The 22,751-nt window shown below is 45.0% G+C and overlaps 1 long non-coding RNA gene across 3 annotated transcripts in view; it reads right to left on the bottom strand.

Annotated features, from left to right (window-relative positions):
* The window catches only part of LOC137536036 (uncharacterized), a 193,215-nt gene that overhangs the window by 109,183 nt on the left and 61,281 nt on the right, over positions 1 to 22,751 (bottom strand). For all 3 annotated transcript variants that reach the window (XR_011024499.1, XR_011024501.1, XR_011024500.1), the window contains exon 4: positions 18,630 to 18,896. This is a non-coding gene — a long non-coding RNA (uncharacterized lncRNA). The remainder of the gene's footprint in view (positions 1 to 18,629; positions 18,897 to 22,751) is intronic.

Below are 22,751 nucleotides of genomic sequence, written 5' to 3'. Positions count from 1 at the left end.
ACTGAGAATTCTGTGCACAGAGGGAGATATTACTTGCTTAAGCTGGCCACTAACGGTCCAATTTCTAGCGAAAAATCGTTCGAGCGATCAGAAATTCTGATCGAATTGGTTGTAAATAATCTCCATTGGTGGACACAATCGATTATGAACGAGTGAAAAAAATGTCGCCCGAATGAATTTTCGTCGAACGAAAATTTGGATTTTCTTGGTGGTCGTGATAGATAGGAAGTAAAGATTGGTAAGTTGATGGTGTAGTGAACGATTTTTCGTCCGATCAGAATTTCTGATCGCTTGAACGAATTTTCGCTAGAAATTGGACCGTTAGTGGCCAGCTTTAGCAGTTGGAAAAAGCCGTTATTTCCCACAATGCAATGAGGTTCACAGAAAGCACACTGTCCTGACAGTGGTCATGGCATCACACTGTGGGAAGGGTTTCATCACAATATCAGCCATAAAGGTAAAGTTTTCTCTTGGGAAAATGGGATCAGCTCCTGATTGGAATGAAGGTCAATCCTTGGTTAAAGTTCCTCTTTAAAGAGCACACATACTACATTTTGTCTACGTATTGGGTAATAAGTTTAGAGTTTGATCAGACGCCAACATAAAACCTCACAACTATGATGAATAATTGTCTAAAACAATTGTTGGCGATTGTTCTGTTCTATGGAAAGGGGAGATGACAAGTGAAGGGCAAGTGGGGAGCAACAAAAGTGGTCGTTTATGTTGGCTGTTTAGCGATCCTAAATGAGCGATTGCTAAGCAACATTGTGGAACATCTGCATTGACATTTGGTTATCACCAATTGATCACACACAATTATCTCAGGCAACAAAAATCTATCGTTTATAATGATAAGTGACATCACAGATCACATGATAGCTGGAGGGAGTTCAGGGAAAAGTGGCAATTCAGTATGAAGGCCAGTGTGGTGTCTGATTGTGCTGCCTGTAAATTTGCACTGCCCTGCATGCGCAGTAGGAGCCTGTGCTGCCACATTTCCTGTGCAATTATGCTGCCACGCTAAACACACCGTCTCCGCTTCCACACCTCCTACACTCCCCAAATTTTCAGGGCAGAGAGGAGAGCCCCCGAAATACCTCTGTACCAAATAGCAGTCCCCAAAGCCCCGCTGGTTCACAAGATAGCTTTATGTAAACTATTTCAGGAACCAGCGGGGCTGCAATTTGGCACAGAGTTAGTTGGGGAGTCTAGGTCTAGGAAGTGTGGAGGCTGAGATATTTCATGGAAATAATATTTATGTCCCCACTGAGCATGCGTGATACTCAGTGAGGAAGGCAGCCTCCGGGCAGCAGGGCAGGCGCTACCATTAAGGCAAAGGAGGCAGCTGCCCCAGGGCCCCAGAGCTTGTAGGGGCCCCCAGTGGCTACAAGAGGGGAAAAAAAGTTTCAAAATCGGCCTTATAGTTTTTGAGAAAATCGATTTTAAAGTTTCAAAGGAAAAAAAACACATTTAAAAACCTGCCGACTTTAATGGTTAATAGCAAATCCACCTTAAAGAGACTCTGTAACAACAAAAACCTCCCCTGGGGGGTACTCACCTCGGGTGGGGGAAGCCTCCGGATCCTAATGAGGCTTCCCACGCCGTCCTCTGTCCCACGGGGGTCTCGCCGCAGCCCTCCGAACAGCCGGCGACTGTGCTGACTGTCAGTTCAATATTTACCTTTGCTGGCTCCAGCGGGGGCGCTGTGGCGACTTTCGGCACGGAAATAGACGGAAATACCCGATCTCCGTCGGGTCCGCTCTACTGCGCAGGCGCCGGAAACTTGCGCCTGCGCAGTAGAGCAGACCCGACGGCGATCGGGTATTTCCGTCTACTTCGGCGCCGAGAGGCATCAGAGCGCCTGCGCAGGAGCCAGGAAGGTAAATATTGCGTCACCGCTGCACGGAGGGCTACAGCGAGACCCCCGAGGGACGCAGGACGGCGTGGGAAGCCTCATTAGGATCCTGAGGCTTCCCCCACCCGAGGTGAGTACCCCCCAGGGGCAGTTTTGTCGTTACAGTTCCTCTTTAAATGCTAGAAACCCTAAATTTGCAGGGTATGTTAAGGAGATCATTAGGAATAAGAGGAAAAAACAATTTTTCAAAAAGACCTTATAGTTTTTGAGAAAATCGATTTTAAAGTTTCGAAGGAAAAAAAGTATACTTTTAAATGCGGTAAATGTCACTTTTAGTAGCAAACCTAACGGTAGTGTAATTTTACATGCATCAAACGAAAGCGCAATAAATTTCCTGACGGGGTTTCCAGGGGGTCTATACGCAGCCGCAGCGCTTTGGCCAGGGATCGCTATACAGCCGCAATATGGCTGTATGAAGATCCCTGGCATGTTTTCCTATTTTCCCAATTTTTTTTTTTTTATGTTTAGAGTGTGGGAATTTAAAAAAAAATTGTGGGGTCCCTCCTCCTGAAACTTTTTAACCCCTTGTCCCCCATGCAGGCTGCGGTAGCTAGAATGTGGAGCTCCGACCGATTGGGACTTCACACCCTGACTATACCAGCTGCAAAAAAGGTCCCCTAATGCCGATTTTTGTTCCGGGGTATATGTTGGGGGGGCCCCCCAGGTTTATTTTGCCATGGGGCCCCATTGTTGCTTAAACCGGCCCTGCCGGGCAGCAGGATCAGACATAACCCCGGATTTATGCTTTTTCAGCCCCGAGGCCAAGTGTGGTGTGCCTCCCCTCCAGTGCAGCATGGGTAGCAAATCATTGAAGACTTTTCTCGCACAGCTTGATCTAGAGGGGTCTGAAGACTGAGGCCCCATCAATAAATAGCTCCCAAATTACATCTCTGACAAAGTATTTCTACACTGCATCTATTGCAGTGCAATGCAATGGAGAGTATAATCTCACAGCAATGAGATGCAATAATGTTGCTGGACGGAAAGTACGTCACTGGGATTCTAGTCGGTCCATGCGCGCCACGTCACACCGCGTTGCGGTTATGCACACTTACTGCCTAACCCATTGACTTTCATTACTGCAGAAGCCGTGCGGTAGGCACTGATCATGCGGTAACGCGCTGCAGCCTTTGCATCACCATTGCAGCAAATTGGATACTTGTGCAAAGTCTCTATTATCGCATCATCAAAGTCCCCAGACTTTGAACAATAATAAGGCCCTATTGTCAATCAAGAAGCTGTCTAAAGGTACCCATACACTATGTCGATTTCCTGCCGATATACAGCAGATTCAATCACTGTGATCGAATCTGCTGTTAAATGGTTAACGCAGATGTTGACCGATTTCCATCCGAAATCGATCAATTCCATTGATCTGTCCAAGCGTAAAATTTTGATTGAACGCCAGCAGGTCGGGAGTGTGTTCGATTTGGCGACGACCGACGCAGCAATAATCTCACTTATCCCGCTGGCGCGAGTCCCTGGGTCCTTGTTGTCCCTTTCTCCGTCTGGTCTTCTTCTCCATCTCCTCTTCACTTCCTGTCCCGTCCTGTGAGAAGGGGAAGTTCAAACAGTAGAGCGCCCTCCTAGTGTTTGAACTTCCCCTTCTCACAGGACGGGATAGGAAGTGAAGAGGAGATGGAGAAGAAGACCAGCCAGAGAAAGGGGCAACACAACCCGGGGACTTGCGCCGGCGGACAGGTAATATTGCTGTGGGCCGGGGGCGACCAAATGGGGGCGGCAAGCAGACAGCAGCTCCACAAGTTGTGAATCAATTTCATGCTGAAATCGATTTAAAATCTGTGTGCAGTGTATCGGCAGCCATAGATCCCTCTCTGATCAGATTCAATCAGAGAGGGATCTATCTGTTGGTCGATCTGGTGGCTGTCAACCAGTGTATGGCAGCCTTAAAGAGACACTGAAGCGAAAAAAAAATGATGATATTATGATTTGTATGTGTAGCACAGCTAAGAAATAAAACATTAAGATCAGATACATCAGTGTAATTGTTTCCAGTACAGGAAGAGTTGAGAAACTCCAGTTGTTATCTCTATGCAAACAAGCCATTAAGCTCTCCGACTAACTAAGTGAGTCATGGAGAGGGCTGTTATCTGACTTTTATTATCTCAACTGTTCCTGGCCTATTTACTTTTCCTCTGCTAGAGGAGAGTTCATTACTTCACAGACTGCTCTGAAAGACTCATTTTGAATGCTGAGTGTTGTGTAATCTGCACATATTATAGAATGATGCAATGTTAGAAAAAACACTATATACCTGAAAATAAAAGTATGAGAATATTTTCTTTGCTGCTAATCTTCTAGTAATTATTCATAGTACACAACCAATTCACTATATCATATTTTTTTTTTCGCTTCAGTGTCTCTTTAAGAGCTGGTTCACACGTGCAATGGATCACAACGTATCCATTTTAAATGAATCCCTGTAGCACACGTTTCCACTCAGTTTAAATGTACGGTAAAAACGTGTAGTTTTAAATTGGCGGTTTTATTATGGTGTGCTTTTTTTTTGTCCAATAGGAAGCGATGTGGGAGTGGTTGTGCTGTAGCAAGCAATAGTTTTGCTTCTTGCAATGCTTCTGGGAATAGTGCTGATCAATATCAGGTCCTCCACATAGAAAAATGCTTAGTAATAATGTGTGTAGCCCTGCTCGATAAACAGGAAGTCCGCAAAGTTGGTGCTGGAGGGAGGAGCAGGAAGTTTAGACTTTGGTTTGGTATACGATTTGAGTGCAAAGTTCTTTGTGGGAATGGAAAATCTGTTCTTTCATTGGCTTTCATTGCCTTAGTGGGGATCCGCTCTCCAGAAATAAGTGCAGACTCTCAGCTGAGTTTTCAGGAAAATATATTTTTGCTTCTTGCAATAGTGCTGATCAATATCAGGTCCTCCACATTGAAAAAATGCTTGGTAATCATGCGTGTAGTCAAAAACAAAACGCTTGACAACTAGCACAGGTCTATAGGGGGCCCCCTTAAAGTAAGCCATGAATAGTTGAAGTGTTTTTCTGGATCTGCTACCTAAATAGTCGGATCCCATACCTCAAACATAATTGCTAAGTTTGCAGATGATACGACTGTCATTGGGCTTATATCAGACAATGAGGAAGCCGCATACAGAGAAGAAGTTAGGAACCTGACTGCATGGTGCGACATTAACAACCTGTTATTAAATACAAAGAAGACAAAAAGAAATTATTCTGGACTTTAGGAACACCAAAAAGACCACTCACCTACCGCTAATGATCAATGCAGAGGCTGTGGAGAGAGTTGCCAGCTTCAAATTTTTGGGAATCACCATCGCAGAGAACCTGTCCTGGGCTGACAATGCTTTAGCTCTAACTGGCAAAGCACAACAACGCCTCTACTTTCTGAGAAAACTAAGGAGCGCTAACCTCCCACAGAAGCTGCTGGTTAATTTCTACAGATGCACTATAGAAAGTGTTCTGACCAATTGCATGACGGCCTGGTACAACAGCTGCACAAAGGCTACTAGAGAAGCCCTGCAGTGAGTTGTTAAAACAGCAGAAGCCATTATTGGCACTGAACTACTATTACTGGAACTTTTGTATAATACTCGCAGCGTGAGAAGGGCCAAAAACATTATCAAGGACAACACTCACCCTGGAAATTACCTGATGGAAGGAGCTCAAACAAGGCAACGTTTTAGGTCAATCCGCACACACACAAACAGACTGAAAGACAGCTTTTTCCCATCTGCCATAAACTTGATGAACTCTGAATCCTCTCTGAAATAATTAACACTGTGTACAAATTGTTTAAATATCTGTAATACCTGGCATATGTGTATAATTTCTTCTCTTCCTTGTTACTATCACTATGTTCCCTATATGCACCGTGGGGTTGTCATGAAAAGTAATTTCGTTGTATTACACAATGACAATAAAGTGAATTGAATTGAATGCAGACAGTTCAAAACGGTTCCGCAATTGGCCAGTAGTAATGGGGCAATCTCACCCGGCTTCAGTGTGCAATTTCTCGCTCTAGCTTCCCATGGCGTGGCTCTTCCGTGACGCTGTAACGGACATCATATAATCCGGTTCATCTGCCAGCGTGAGAGCTCGATTCCCCCTACCATATGGGAAGTGCATGCAGGATCAGACAGTCACATCAGTGAAAGAACGCTGCCAAACACGCGGCCGGCTGAAGCTCCGACCACCTACACGCTTCGAACCGCCCACTGGTTCTTAGTCAGGGCTGACATTCTTCGTCAGGGGGTGCGTTTTTATAGAAAGTGTGAACCAGCCCTTGTTCTTACTGCACAGCATTAAAAGCAGAGCTTTCATGAAGTTCTAAAGCTTGCAAGTCAAACCACAAGGTGGAGCTCTAAGCAGATGTCAAATTATCATTTATTATTTTACTGATGAAAGATACTTAAAACCAGGGGCGTTGCTAGCCCCAAAGATCAGTGGCACATGCCTCGGATCTATTCTGGGGTGCCCCGGATGTCACTGGTGTGTCTCAATAATGGACATGTTAGGAGCTGTGGTGCATCAATTGGGTTTATGCTGGGTGCCTCTATGTGGGCGCTATGGTGCAATACTGGACCCTGTGATGCCTTTATGGGAGCATGCAGGTACTAGGGAGCTGTGGTTCTTCTATGGTGTGTGTGTGTGTGTGCGTGCGTGCGTGCGTGCGTGTGTGTGTGTGTGTGTGCGTCTCTCGATCGGAGCTCATGGTTCAGTCAGTAGCTAGTAGAAGGTGAGGTGTTTTTAATTTCCTTTCTCCCATTTAGTTGACCATTGGGCTTTTGGCATGGTTCCCACTAGCACGCTGATTAAAAAAACTAGCATTTTTGCCTGGTTAGAGTAGGACTCACCAGAATGGGGACACTTTGGCGCAGTTGGTGAGCTTAAACGCGTTAAAGCGTGACCAAGAGCCCCTGTCACTGTTTTCCTGTTGTGTGCTGCAGCCCCTCTCTATTTATATATTTCTTATGGAGACTGGGGATCTCCAGGCTGCATGCAAGCTTTGCATATAATTTGGTTTGTGCTGCTCATCCCTTGGTGTGTATATATATATATATATATATATATATATATATATATATATATATATATATATATATATATATATATATATATATATATATATATATATATACATACATACATACATACATACATACATACATACATACATACATACATACATACATATACATATACATATACATATATATATACATATATATATATATATATATATATATATATATATATATATATATATATATATATATATATATATATATAGAGAGAGAATTCTGGCCCCCTTGAAGTTTTCCACAATTTGTCGCATTACTGCCACAAACATGAATCAATTTTATTGGCATTCCACATGAAAGACCAATACAAAGTGGTGTACACGTGATAAGTGGAACGAAAATCATACACGATTCCAAACATTTTTTTTTTACAAATCAATAACTGCAAAGTGGGATGTGCGTAATTATTCAGCCCCCTTTGGTCTGAGTGCAGTCAGTTGCCCATAGACATTGCCTGATGAGTGCTAATAACTAAATAGAGTGTGCCTGTGTGTAATCTAATGTTGGGAGCAACAACACCATGAAGTCCAAAAAACACACCAGACAGGTGAGGGATAAAGTTATTGAGAAATTTAAAACAGGCTTAGGCTACAAAAAGATTTCCAAAGCCTTGAACATCCCACAGAGCACTGTTCAAACGATCATTCAGAAATGGAAGGAGTATGGCACAACTGTAAACCTACCAAGACAAGGCCGTCTACCTAAACTCACAGGCCGAACAAGGAGAACGCTGATCAGAAATGCAGTCAAGAGGCTCATGGTGACTCTGGACGAAATGCAGAGATCTACAGCTCAGGTGGGGGAATCTGTCCACAGGACAACTATTAGTTGTGCACTGCACAAAATTGGCCTTTATGGAAGAGTGGCGAGAAGAAAGCCATTGTTAATTGAAAAAAACTTAAGAAGTCCAGTTTGCAGTTTGCCACAAGCCATGTGGGGGACACAGCAAACATGTAGAAGGTGCTCTGGTCAGATGAGACCAAAATGGAAGTTTTGGCCAAAATGCAAAACGTTATGTGTGGCGGAAAACTAACACTGCACATCACTCAGAACACACCATCCCTACTGTCAAATATGGTAGTGGCAGCATCATGCTCTGGGGGTGCTTCTCTTCAGCAGGGACAGGGAAGCTGGTCAGAGTTGATGGGAAGATGGGAAGATGGATGGAGCCAAATACAGGGCAATCTTGGAAGAAAACCTCTTGGAGTCTGCAAAAGACTTGAGACTGGGGCAGAGGTTCACCTTCCAGCAGGACAACAACCCTAAACATAAAGCCAGGGCAACAATGTAATGGTTTAAAACAAAACATATCCATGTGTTAGAATGGCCCAGTCAAAGTCCAGATCTAAATCCAATCGCAAATCTGTGGCAAGATCTGAAAACTGCTGTTCACAAACGCTGTCTATCTAACTGAGCTGGAGCTGTTTTGCAAAGAAGAATGGGCAAGAATTTCAGTCTCTAGATGTGCAAAGCTAGTAGAGATACCCTAAAAGACTGGCAGCTGTAACTGCAGCAAAAGGTGGTTCTACAAAGTATTGACTCAGGGGGGCTGAACAATTACGCACACCCCACTTTGCAGTTATTTATTTGTAAAAAAAATGTTTGGAATCATGTATGATTTTCATTCCACTTCTCACATGTACACCACTTTGTATTGGTCCTTCACGTGGAATACCAATAAAATTGATTCATGCTTGTGGCAGTAATGTGAAAATTGTGGAAAACTTCGAGGGGGCTGAATACTTTTGCAAGCCTATATACATCACTAAACATAGTAGAACAAAAAAAAAAATAGGTGATGACTTATTTCTCCAGGCCTAATTCTACAGAGTGACTATAAACGTAACCCCTGCATTTATTTAACATATATTCCACAGAGGTCCTACTGAGGATTTTGTGGTCATTAAATCCTCACGTACACCTAATATAGGTGATCTATTCCACGCCGGTCCCTAATGCTGGGAATATGAGATTTTTTGACAGATAGCTGGTTCGATAGATAATTTCCGACAGGTCCGATCTGTTTTTTCTTTTTAATCATTTTTCTAATAGATTTCTCATAGAAGAAAATCAGAAAAACAATCAGAAAATCGATTGGAAAAACGATTGGACAATAAATATGCTGAGAAATCTCATTGTGTATTCACAGCATAACATATAAGCCACAGAGGTCCTGCACAGAGGCTTTACGAATATTTATCTCATGCCTGTCCCCCAACATATAACCCACAGAAGTCCTGCACAGAGGCTTGCGGTTATTTATTTCATGCCTGTCTCCAATATATAACCCACAGAAGTCCTGCACAGAGGCTTGCGGTTATGTATTTCACACCTGTCCCCAACATATAACCCACAGAGGTCCTGCACAGAGGCTTGCGGTTATTTATTTCATGCCTGCCCCCAACATCTAACCCACAGAAGTCCTGCACAGAGGCTTGCGGTTATGTATTTCACACCTGTCCCCAACATATAACCCACAGAGGTCCTGCACAGAGGCTTGCGGTTATTTATTTCATGCCTGTCTCCAATATATAAGCCACAGAAGTCCTGCACAGAGGCTTGCGGTTAGTAATTCAGCCCCTGCACCTAATGTATAATCCAGGCAGGATTCTGCAGAGGGTCTTGCAGTTATTAATGATGCCCCTGCTCCTAATGTATAATCCGGCTAGGATACTCTGATGTTTACCGTCTGTTCACTGTCTGGCTGTTTTTTCCCCTCTTCTTTGTTTGAGATCTCCTCCATTTGTTTTGCAGCTCATGTTTAATTTTAACAGCTTTGTAAACGGTTTGTGTTACAGATGTGTTTCCTCCAGGGAGATGTGTGTAAACGGCCAGTGTAATGTGTCTGTGCAAAATATAACACCGCCTTCTCCGGATAAAGAGTCTACAATGAAAAATCACATCCGCCTGAGACTATTAATACCATTTATTTAAAGAAGGCCCTCTTTATCATCATCAACTCTCCAGAAATCCACAACCTGCTCGGCACATTCAGTTCTGCACTGTTCTTTTTGAAAGTTTTCACTATTTTTTATCACTGCTATTGTTATTACTATGTGGCAGCATATATTACACAGCCCTCTACGATAAACAACAGAAGAGGATATGACAGTTATATAGCAGGCAGGGGACACAGGAGCAGAAAATGACCAGCCCAATCTAGGTAAAGGCATGTACTCACAACATGACATTTTGCACAATTTCTCCCACGGCCAGCAATTTTTTGCACCATGACACGATCGTTTCTGTGATTTCAGAGTGTGGGTATGTGTGCACGATTACACAAACGATGTTTTGCATTAGTTACATCGTTTTTTGGGTTGAAAAAAGACATAAGTTGATCTAGTTCAACCAGAGAACAAAGTACAACACCAGCCTGCTCCCTCACATATCCCTGTTGATCCAGAGGAAGGCGAAAAACCCTTACAAGGCATGGTCCAATTAGCCCCAAAAGGGAAAAAATTCCTTCCCGACTCCAAATGGCAATCAGATAAAATCCCTGGATTAACATTAGGCATTACCTAGTAATTGTAGCCATGGATGTCTTTCAACGCAAGGAAAGCATCTAAGCCCCCTTTAAATGCAGGTATAGAATTTGCCATAACTACTTACTGTGACAATGCATTCCACATCTTAATCACTCTTACTGTAAAGAACCCTTTCCTAAATAAATGGCTAAAACGTTTTTCCTCCATGCAAAGATCATGTCCTCTAGTCCTTTGAGAAGGCCTGGGGACAAAAAGCTCATCCGCCAAGCTATTATATTGCCCTCTGATGTATTTATACATGTTACTTAGATCCCCTCTAAGGCGTCTTTTCTTTGCGAACCAGCGATTATGGATGTCACAGCAGATCGGATCTTTAAAGGATAACTGTAACGAGAGGCATATGGAGGCTGCCATAGGGGCCCTAGGCAAGATAGCACTTTGCCCACCGCGGATGATCACCTGCCTTTTTTAGTTAGCTGTGGTGGGGGCTAGCATCCCCCATACTCTCTCCACGCCCCAGTCAGCTGCCTAGAATTGCCTTGTGAATGATCCGGCTCTGATAACAACTCGTCCCCTTCTGCACCACATTACTTTAAATTAAAGGACAACTGAAGTGTGAGGGATATGGGGGCTTCCATATTTATTTCCTTTTAACCTCCCTGGCGGTATAAATTGTGCAGCTGCGCGGCCGCGGCAGGGTTTTTCTCACTTTTTTTTTTTTTTTGCATGTAGCTAGCCTACATACGTCACAGGGAATCCCGATCTACCCCATAGCGCAGCCTGGCGCCGATTGGCCAGGCTGCGCAAGGGGTATGCGGGGTAGGGCCCCTGTATCGCGGCGGGTAGCGGCGCATCGGCGGCGGCGATCAGACCAAACACGCAGCTAGCAAAGTGCTAGCTGCGTGTTTGAAAAAAATAATTATGCAAATCGGCCCAGCAGGGCCTGAGGAATCCTCCGCGGCAGCTTACCCCGTGTCCAGCACGGGGTTACCGCTAAGGAGGTTAAGCAATACCAGTTGCCTGGCTGTCCTGCTGGTCATCTGCCTCTAATACTGTTAGCCATAGACCTTGAAGAAGCATGCAGGTGTTTCCAACATTATTGTCAGATATGACAAGATTAGCTGCATGCTGGTTTCTGGTGTGTGGTTCAGACACTACTGATGCCGGAATGATCAGCAGGGCTGCCAGGCAACTGGTATCGCTTAAAGGGAAATAAATATGGCAGCCAGTACCTCTCATGACAGTTGTCCTTTAACCACTTCCGTACCAGCAGTCTCTGGCCCCTTAAGGACTAGAGACTGCTGGTACCGTAAAACGCCGCCTCCCTGACGAATCGCCACACATACACACCGCTCTCGCCGGTCACGACACTGTCCCATCACCGCAGGCTCCTCTTTCTGCCGGCTCTATGACGGCAGAGTGCTGTCAGCTGGTCATGAGCCGCTTTCATTGGCTACTGACGCCGTGTATCAATGTGAGCCAATGTGATTGGCTCTCTGTGATCACACGGTCAGGAGCCAATGAAAGTGGCTCCTGACCTGCTCACAGAGCTCTGCCGTCTTATAGATGTGAAATGCGGCAGGTGAATTGCTCAAGAGTGCCTAGATATGATGGCACCATGAAAATGTTGCTGTTGGGCCCCGTAATGTCTAGCTACGCCACTCTTTAAAGATTAAAGATCTGTACACACGGGAGACATTGAACAAATGGATCTGATTTGATTCATCATGATTGTCTTTCAAAATGCATGAGCAGCGTCGTACATCGGCTATCTGTAAGTCGTATAACCTATTTTTTTTTTTAAAGAGCTTTAAAGTGGACCTTAACTCTTTTACAGGACAGAAGAAAAACATAGAGAAATCCACTTTGTATGTATTTAGTTTTAGCCTGTCTATACCCCTTCATCTGTGACTAACCACAAGTTGTAATTTAATCTCTCGGCTGTCAGCTCAGGAATCTCCTCTGCCACAGTAGAGCAGCTGATATCTAAACACAGGACCCTTTTCTCCTGAGTTTTCTCCTAGGTGTTATTTTCAGACCTTACTATAAAAGGTCTTTTAAACCATGTGAAAGCAAGAAAATACTCAAAATAATTTTAATAATACTTTTTCATTGACTTCTGGGTACTTTTTCAGTTGTAAAATGCTGAAAAGTTATTTTAAAACAAAGATAAAAACTTATCTCCTGGGAGAAAATGGTAATTGCATATGGGTCAGGATGTTAACCTTATGTCTGCTTCCATGAAAGCAGGAAGTAGGCATAGTGCAGATTTATTGCCAGATTTGAATCAGCTGTAACAAAGAAATGTTTTACTTTAAAGGTTATTTTGCTGCTGTGTATCTTTAAGAGCAGAGAGGAAGTTTTGAATTCAGGTCCACTTTAAAAGATAATTACAGGATATCTTTTGGAACAATTGTTCTTCTACCACTGACAGATGAAATCTTGCGGTGATAATGGACCGAGATGCAGCAAGCCAGGGCTGCAGGCTCTCTCAGCAGCATAGTGATAGTGGGGGATGGAATAAGCCGCAGAGCATCCTTCTCTGTTGTTGATGCAGATTATGCCTGGCTGGAGAGCGACAGTGAATACTCCTTCCTGGCGCCGTATCCAGGGTCCCCATCATCCCACAATCTGCCGCCACCCCCCATCCCTCCAATCAGTTCATATTGATTTACAGAGAGGGAGTAGAGCAGCGCTCACTTCACAGATGCCCCCAGGAGACAGATCCTGAGTCATAGAGAGCCACTGACGTCTAATCCCATCTGCGACACTCAGGAGAGCTGGATGTGCGTTAACTCTCCTTCTGCCTGTCTCCAGTGCCACAAACACCACCGTGTGACAGGAACTGGCAGCAGTCGGCAGAGGCCACGGCACTGAGTGCCAGCTGGCTCTGCACGGCATTTCATTAAGGGATTTTGAGGAACGGCGCTGCTCAGCTGGCATATCTTCTAATTCACAACATAGATTTCTAGGATACAGAGCTGGGTTTTCCTTCTGGCACAGGCCTACAGCTGCCAGTATTATACAGGTGCTTCTTTCCAGGGGTAAAGTACAGCCACGTGCCACTCGGCCAAAATAATAAAGCAAACCTGTGACGGAAATAAACAGATAATTATCTTATGAGGGGAAACCCACTGGATCCTCCAGGGGCTTCTCCCATACTCCTCCACCAAGCAGTTTCAGAGCAGGGACCCCCGAAGCCCGGCAGCAGTGCACCTGCATGGTAGCACAGACCCGCTCGGGGTTCAGCGGAAATAGCCAAGCCTTAGCAGGCCTGTGCTACTGCACATGCGCAAGCCTTCGACAAGCCTTTGGTCTTGATCTGCGCTGGAACAGACCAATGGAGGATGACAGTGGCAGTCTCTAGAGCAGGGGTGTCAAACTCAAATACAAAGTGGGCCCAAATGGTACACTAGGACCTAGTCACAGGCCAACCTCAATTTCTACTGGCCACCTCTCCCTTATGAAGTTCCTAAGTGCCTAATGCCCCCCCCCCCCCCTTCCTGCAACCCCTATACAGTTCCCTAGTGTTAAGTGCTTTCCCCCTACCTCCCCCATAATGCTTCCCAGGTGAGTACCCATTTGGTTCACTTTTTCTCTACAGGTACTCTTTAAAGAGGCACTGTATCAATATATATCACAGAATGCAGTACATTTTTGAGGAGACCCACTTTTAGGGAAATTTTCCTGGTTTAAGCACCAGAAACAATTCCTATAGCTATACATTGTTGTATATTAAATTTAGCCCCGCCCTCCCAGTGAGGTTTAGCCTAGGCTGATTAGCTATGCGGAATTCTCCAGCCCCCAGACCATTCTGGGAGACCATGTACTGGCTTCAGAATGCTCACCAACCAAACATTTTACAGAGATCACCTGACAGGACTAAAGATGTTGCCACTGTGTAAATCAGCACGAGGAAATATTATAAATTTAACAAAAGGAAAAAAAACAAACAAAAAAAGGACATTACATTGTTTTCACTACAGTTCCTCTTTTACTACCAAAACATCTCTGACCCATCCAGGAATGGACTTCACAAGACTTGAGCAGGTGTCCTGCGGTATCTGGCACCAAGACATTGGCAGCAGAACCTGTCAGTTGCTAAGTGGGGTCACCATGGATCCAATTTGTTTTCACAGCACGTACCACAGATGTGTGACGAGTCTGAAAACTGAGGGATTTGGAGATCAATGCACCTTCTTCCATCGCTCCATGGTGCACACTGTAGAGGCTTTTGTCAGTGGTCAGAATGGGCACGGAGTGGTTTGAGGCTGCACAGCTCCATTTGCAGTGAGCTATGATGCACCCACCAGCCACAGTTCAGGGGTCTCCGACTGACGTATGAAGCATGCGCCGCCCACTTTCCACTATAGCTGGATACAGAATAGCCAAGAGGCCAAAAAAAACAGGTCTACTACAACAGAAGTTCTATTCCGGTGGTCCGCAAACTAAGGCCCACGGGCCGAATGTGGCCCCCCTGAGGCTTTTTTAACCCCCCTCCCCACCACAGAAAATGTATTACTTATAGATGAGGTCAGCTCCATCTTAAAATATTTGTGGTCCGCGTATGGAATAGCAGTGCTGGCACCACCCATCCACATGGAAGCCAGAAAGCAGTCATTTCACTGGTTTGCAATCAAATTCCACGTCAGGTGACACTGCTGTGCAATTGTCACCTGGGTATGCTTCACTGTCTGGCCCGCAAAGACTTCTACATCATCTTATGTATACTCCGGCCCCACAGCAGTCTGAAGTATGTTGGCCCGGCCCTCGAAAACGTTTGGGGACCCCTGTTCTATTCTATCCAGGTTTACTATACCAGGCAATACTCCCATATACTTATAATGGTGCTTGGCCGGGACCTGGACACTTAGTTTATTACTATACCCAAATCTTTATTATATCAGAGTTTACTATAACGAGATTATGCTGTACGAGGTTTTGGGAGACAATATTTTATACCAGGTAGTTATGTTAGGTTTGGGAGGGGAAAGGGATTTAACACAAGATAGGATCCACCTAGGTTTAGAGGATGCAACGCATGCTTTGTCAGCTAAATCCGTCATTTCAGCTGCAGAGAAACACACTAACAGCTTGCACCGAAAATACACAGTGCCAGAATTACCAGGGAAGACTTTATATGGACACCCATCTGTGGCTCTGTGATGTGTGACGATCATATCAACACATAATGAATTATCCAATCCACAGTTATGATTCTGCTCCAATTACAGATAAAATGTTTCATCACAGCATCGATACACGTATGATTACCAGAGTGGAGGATCACTGCAGCAAGTCCAGCCTGGAATCATCATAGATGGTTTGCTGATGGGTATAAAGTCAGTCTGCTGGGTTGTGTCAGACCTTAGCAAGGGTTACTGAAAGGTTAGCAGACTAAAAGGTGTGTACACATCCACTATAGCTGTTGCCCATAGGGATCAACACCTGAGTTCATACAGAATTGTCCCTTGGCTACAGCCGAGCGACATGTTCTGTTGCTATGGGGAGGCAAGGAGGGACAAAGGTGCATGCACATGCACTTAAGCTGCTGCCCCTAGGGATCGGGACCTGAGTTCATACAGAAACATCCCACGGCTACAGCCACGTGCTTTTGCTATGGGGAGGTGACAATTAATTCATACAAAAGCGTCCTTTAGGCTACAGCCGAGCAACGCGTACTGTTTCTATGGGTGGGAAGGAGGGACAAAGGTGTGGCACTACTGCTCATGCACTGACCCGAAGGCGTGCCTTGGCTAAGTCACAGACTTAATTGGACCACGCAGTGAATCAAGGAAGGGGACAGGGAGGACAGTGAGGAACCTACAAGACTACAGGGGCTGGAAGAAGCCCCAGGTAAGTAAAAGGGGACACTTTGATTACGACTCGGGCAACCTTTAAACAAGTACCCTAAATTTTCAGCCAGGATGACCCCGCATAGTCGCCTTAGCAAAGTTCAGTCTAGTGTGTGTAGAAGACTAGACAGGGATTGCAGCCAAGTAACGCAACTACAGCAAGAACATATTTTTTAATATCCTCAGGCTGTCCCCACTGTAGGGGTTTGCATATAACTTTAGTGACACGACTACCGATACATGCTTACTAAATGTTTAGCCACCCTTACTATAGACCAATATGACCCAGTGGAGTGTCAAAAACTCTTCCAACCTAAATAATAAAAGTAAATCACATTATTCGGAACACTTATGTTCTCTGCTGATCTCCAGATGGAGAGCGTAAGCGATTCAGGCCCACTATGTATAAATATATTCTGGCAGCGCTGGGGATTCCCTCTCGGAAATGCCGAATGCTGTTTGTTTTTCCGCTCTGGTTATGCCGTACATTCTTCCTCTTCCTCCCGACCCCAAGCCACATGCGAGCGAAGCCTCTTTGTTTCCCCGACAACCCCTCCGGTGGCTGATATAGAAGAAGCAGATGACAGATGTCACATCACAGCTAATATCTTGACTGGGGGGGGGGGGGGGGGGGGGGGAGGAGGAGTAAAGGCGGAAGCTGCGCACCTCACTGCAGAGCGCTGGGAGAACAGGATGTTCTTCGTGCATCTTCTGTTAGGTCTTTTCCACTTCGTCATTCAGCTCCTCAACAGTCTCCTGCCCCCACCCCACTTCCTTCCTGAGGCCGGTGCCTCCGCCCCCCCTCCCCCAGCAGATGCTCCTGTGTGAGTCTACACGACATGCAGACTAATTCAATCAAGCAAGTGTACCAGACAGGTGCTATGTCAAGTTACCTTTTATTCTCAGTTTAGAGCAGTCAGAAAAGTGATGGCTTAGCCGTGATTCTGTCTTACTGTTGTTTCAAGGTCTTCAAAGTTCATTGCACTGTTTTACTTAAAGGACCACTACAGCGCAAAATCTGACAGAACCAACAGGTTTTGGACTAGTCCATCTCCTTATGGGAGATTTTCAGTGTTTTCTTTGTTTTCAACAGCATTTCCTGAATGGCTGTTGCGAAGTCTAACTGCCAAAATAGTGTGTAATCGCAAGCGGGTGTCCAGCCAGGGGCGTAACTACAGGGGAGCAGCCCCTGCTACCGCTGCGGGGCCCAGAACTGTAAGAAAGCCCCAACTACTACTTCACTCCCTCTGGTAAAGGGATGCATCCTTCAGATCAGGTGTTTTTGTGGCTACACTTGTTATGGGTGTGAATATCTTCTTGGCCACTCTTGTTTTATGACCTTTGCAAGATGCCCCCTTGGCTGTGAGGGTTACAAGGGCTTGAAACTGAAAGGGTGTAAACGTTGAGGGGGGAGTTTTGCCTGGAGGACCCCGTGATTTATAGCTACGCCCCTGTGTCCCAGCCTTAGGCTAAAGGGGCTAGTAGAAGCCTCAGGCTTGTTCCCTCATAGGGATGGTCAATGACATGCAAGTAATTTCGAGATGATGCAGGATTATGCACATTTTGTATGCAAATATATGCAGCTTGAAAATGGACCAATCAAATTTTCCTTCAGCGGGATTTGACTGGCTCATGTTCAAGCTGCATAAATGTGCATACAAAATTTACATAATGCCACATCAACTCAAAATTATGTGCATCTCATTGACCATCCCGACTCTTCTATATCAGGTATACTATAAAGAAAATCTGTAACAAAAAAAAGTGCCTGGGGGGGTACTTACCTCTGGAAGACGAAGCCTCTGGATCCTATCAAAGCTTCCCCCGTCCTCCTCTGTCCCACAGTGGTCTCGCTGTGCCCCTCCGGCTTGCGCCTGCACAGTAGAGCGGACCCGACTGGGATCGGCTATTTCTGCCTGATCCCTATCCGAGAGCCACTACTGCGCTGGAGCCGGAGAGGTAAATATTTACATGGCTGCCGCCCGGAGGGGCCCAGCGAGACCCCCGTGGGACGGATGAGGACAGGGGAAGCCTCAATTGGATCCAAAGGCTTCCCCCTCACAAGATAAGTACCCCCCCCCGGGGCACTTTTTTATGTTACAAGTTTACTTTAAGACCTGCCAAGGACCAGCTAATTTATTATCATGTCCTGATACACAATACCTTAGAAAGGAAGGTGTACATTATTTTCTCTCATGATTGGAGAATAGAGTACATACAGTACATATATACGCATATTTAGCATGCCTGCACTGTTTATGTACATTGATCTTTGTACTACAACATACTTGGAAGCAAGGAAGCTCCTCTCCATCTGTCCCTGTCAGGGGCTCTTCCAGTGTCACAAGGACACAGAGGCTTGCAGCTTGTCATCTCCCTTCATTCATTATTCATGCTGGAGATGCTGCTGGCGTCACTCTGCAGCTCTCAAGGACAAGCCTGGGTCTCATCACACATGCATGCGGCGTCTGCGTGGAGAGCGGCGTACTCTCTGCAAATAACACCTCGCCAAACACATTCCAAGAATCCAGGCGGCACGATCCATAGTGGAGAATCTGCAAAGAGATAGACAACAATGAGCAGTGATGTCACAATGGGATTAGCACTCAGCTCTGTGAAACAGGTTTAATTGAATGAGTCATCCGCAGCACAACCCCTCCAGACCTGGCGTGAGAGCCCCCACTCCTTCCTGCCGGGCTTAAAGCGGACCTGAAGTCAAAATAACATAATGAAAAACAAAAACTGCAATATTTATTTATAAATGATTTAGTCAGCGTTTGCCCATTGTAAAATCTTTCCTCGCCCCGATGTACATTCTAAAATTCTGCGGAATGTTAGTTTACTGAGAGTTTTAAAGCCAGTAGAAAAGATCTCTGGTCTCCCAGAAGGCAACGAGGGAGAATTCTGCATAATAAACAGCCTAGGCCAGTGATCTGCAAACTCGGCTCTCCAGCTGTTAAGGAACTACAAGTCCCACAATGCATTTGCCTTTATGAATCATGACTGTGGCTGTCAGAACCTGCAATGCATTGTGGGACTTGTAGTTCCTAATCAGCTGGAGAGCCAAGTTTGCAGATCACTGGCTTAGGCTATGCCTTAGTGGGAGGGTGGGGCTACAGACAAATATACAGCAATGTATAGAGATATAGGAAGTTTCTGATGCTGAAATACGAGAGATAAGATACACAACAGCATAATAATCTTTATAGAAAAACATTTAATTGTTACAGGTGGTGATACAAGTCCTGCAATAAATCTGCAGTGTGTCTACTTCCTGCTTTCATGAAAGCAACCATTTTGGTAATATCCCGTGTTTACAAATCAGCTGCTCTGCAATGGCAGAGGAGATTCAAATTACAGTGGTGATTAGGCACAGACGAGGAGGAATTAGGTGGGCTAGACTCTCTAAATACATACAGGGTGCATTTCTCTCTATTTTCTTTCTGTACTGTGCAAGAGTTCAGGTCCACTTGAAACCAGGATATTTAATGTAAAAGTGGGTATCCTGAATAATTTACTTTATTCTACTATAGGTTGCTACAGTTCCTCTTTAAAGTGGTCCAGTCAACAGAATTTAGATTACAGGCTGGAAATGGGCAGATTGTACGAATAGTTCTACCCTTGAGCTAGATTAAGGCCAAATGGGGCCCTAAGCAGAGTAGCAGATTTGGAAGCCAACCCCCCCCCCCCCCCCCAATAGCCAAGTATAGTTACCCCCAGTATAGGTAGCCAGCTATAGGTGTCCCCAGTATAGGTAGCCAGCTATAGTTGTCCCCAGTATAGGTAGCCAGGTCTATAGGGGTCCCCAGTATAGGTAGCCTGGTCTAAATCCCCCCCCCCCTAGTTTAGGTAGCTAGGTCTAAAGGTGCCCCCAGTATAGGTAGGCAGGTCTAAAGGTGCCCCCAGTATAGGTAGCCATGTCTATGGGTGTTCCTAGTTTAGGTAGCCTGGCCCATAAGTGTCGTCCTGTATAGGTAGCCAGGTCTAAATGTGCCCCCAGTTTAGGTAGCCAGGTCTATAGGTGTCCCCAGTGTAGGTAGCCATGTCTATAGGTGTCCCCAGTATAGGTAGCCAGGTCTAAAGGTGTCCCCAGTTTAGGTAGCCAGGTCTATGGGTGTCCCCAGTATAGGTAACCCAGTCTATAGGTGTCCCCCAGTTTAGGTAGCCAGGTCTAAAGGTGTCCCCAGTTTAGGTAGCCAGGTCTATGGGTGTCCCCAGTATAGGTAACCCGGTCTATAGGTGTTCCCCTGTTTAGGCAGCCAGGTCTATTAGGTGTCGTCCAGTATAAGTAGCCAGGTCTAAATGTGCCCCCAGTTTACGTAGACAGGTCTATAGGTGTCCCCAGTATAGGTAGCCAGGTCTATAGGTGTCCCCAGTATAGGTTGCCAGGTCTATAGGTGTCCCTAGGATAGGTAGCCAGGTCTATAGGTGTCCCCAGTTTAAGTAGCCAGGTCTATAGGTGATTCCAGTTTAGGTAGTAAGGTCTATAGGTGCCCCTAGTATATGTAGCCAGGTCTATAGGTGTCCCCAGTAGCCTAGAAGGGAGAGTAGCGGGCACAGATCAGTTAGAGGGGGGGGGGCAGCCTCCCCTCTCCCTCACCTGGGGTTGTCCTTCCGCGTTCACCCATCCAGAATGTATTTAAGCGGCAGCAGCGACTTACCACTTCCTGGTTCCACACACGGGAGCTCTGTGTGCCGCTGTTCTGGTCTTCTCTGTTGGCCAATGCCGCTCTCACAGGAAGTACAGTGAGAGCAGCATTCAGGTTCCCTCTAAAATGAATTTGAACTCTGGATGTCTTTTTTCAATAAAGAATATTTGTATGTGATCCTATGAATCATGATTAGCTACATACCATAACATACCTTCACTTTGTTTCTAAGAAGTCCCATTCCTCATATATTCCCCACTTAACCTACCTACCAGTAAAAAACCCTCTGAATCCCTCTATTCCTTCTTCTTCATTTGTCCTCCTTTCAGGACTGATGTATAGATCTACAGCGGGATGCGAAAGTTTGGGTAACCTTGTTAATCGTCTTGATTTTCCTGTATAAATCGTTGGTTGTTACGATAAAAAATATCAGTTAAATATATCATATAGGAGACACACAGAATATTTGAGAAGTTTTTTGGATTTACAGAAAGTGCGCAATAATTGTTTAAATAATATTAGGCAGGTGCATAAATTTGGGCACGGTTGTCATTTTATTGATTCCAAAACCTTTAGAACTAATTATTGGAAACTCAAATTGGCTTGGTAAGCTCAGAGACCCCTGACCTACATACACAGGTGAATCCAATTACGAGAAAGAGTATTTAAGGGGGTCAATTGTAAGTTACCCTCCTCCTCTAATTTCTTTGAAGAGCAGCAAAATGGGGGTCTCAAAACAGCTCTCAAATGACCTGAAGACAAAGATTGTTCACCATCATGGTTTAGGGAAAGGATAAAGAAAGCTGTCTCAGAGATTTCAGCTGTCTGTTTCCACATTTAGCAACATATTGAGGAAAAGGAATACCATAGGCTCAGTTTAAGTTAAGGCTCGAAGTGGTAAACCAAGAAAAATCTTGGCTAGACAGAAGCAACGAATGGTAAGAACAGTCAGAGTCAACCCACAGTCACTGTGCATCGTTTAACCATTCGGCGCACTTTACACAAGGAGATGATGTATGCGAGAGTGATGCAAAGGAAGCCTTTTCTCTGCCCACAGCACAAACAGAGCCGCTTGAGGTATGCTAAAGCACATTTGGACAAGCCACCTTCATTTTGGAATAAGGTGCTGCGGACTGAGGAGTTATTTGGGCATATTAAGGGGCATTATGCACGGAGGAAAAAGAACACAGCATTCCAAGAAAAACACCTGCTAACTACAGTAAAATATGGTGGTGGTTCCATCATGCCGTGGGGCTGTGTGGCCAGTGCATGGGCTGGGAATACTGTCAAAGTTGAGGGATGCATGGATCCCACTCAGTATCAGCAGATTCTGGAGACCAATGTCCAGGAATCAGTGACCAAGCTGAAGCTGCGTCGGGGCTGGAACTTTCATCAAGACAATGACCCTAAACACTGCTCAAAATCCCCTAATGCATTCATGCAGAGGAACAAGTACAAAGTTCTGGAATAGCCATCTCAGTCCCCAGACCTGAATGTAATTGAAAATCTGTGGTGTGAGTTAAAGAGAGATGTGCATGCTCGGAAGCCATCAAACCTGAATGAACTAGAGAGGTTTTATAGAGAGGAATGGTCCAAAATACCTTCAACCAGACTCTCATTGGAACCTACTGGAAGCGTTTAGAATCTGTAATTTCTGCAAAAGTAGGATCTATTAAATATTGATTTCATTTATTTTTTCAAATTTTGATTTTTCAAATGTATGCTCCTGCCTAATTTTGTTTAAACAATTATTGCACACTT

The sequence above is a fragment of the Hyperolius riggenbachi genome, chromosome 10 (genome assembly GCF_040937935.1).
Source record: "Hyperolius riggenbachi isolate aHypRig1 chromosome 10, aHypRig1.pri, whole genome shotgun sequence".
In the NCBI taxonomy this organism is placed as follows: Eukaryota; Metazoa; Chordata; class Amphibia; order Anura; family Hyperoliidae; genus Hyperolius; species Hyperolius riggenbachi.
Note: the sequence above shows the minus strand (reverse complement) of the source record. Positions and strands in the feature narration are given on the sequence as shown.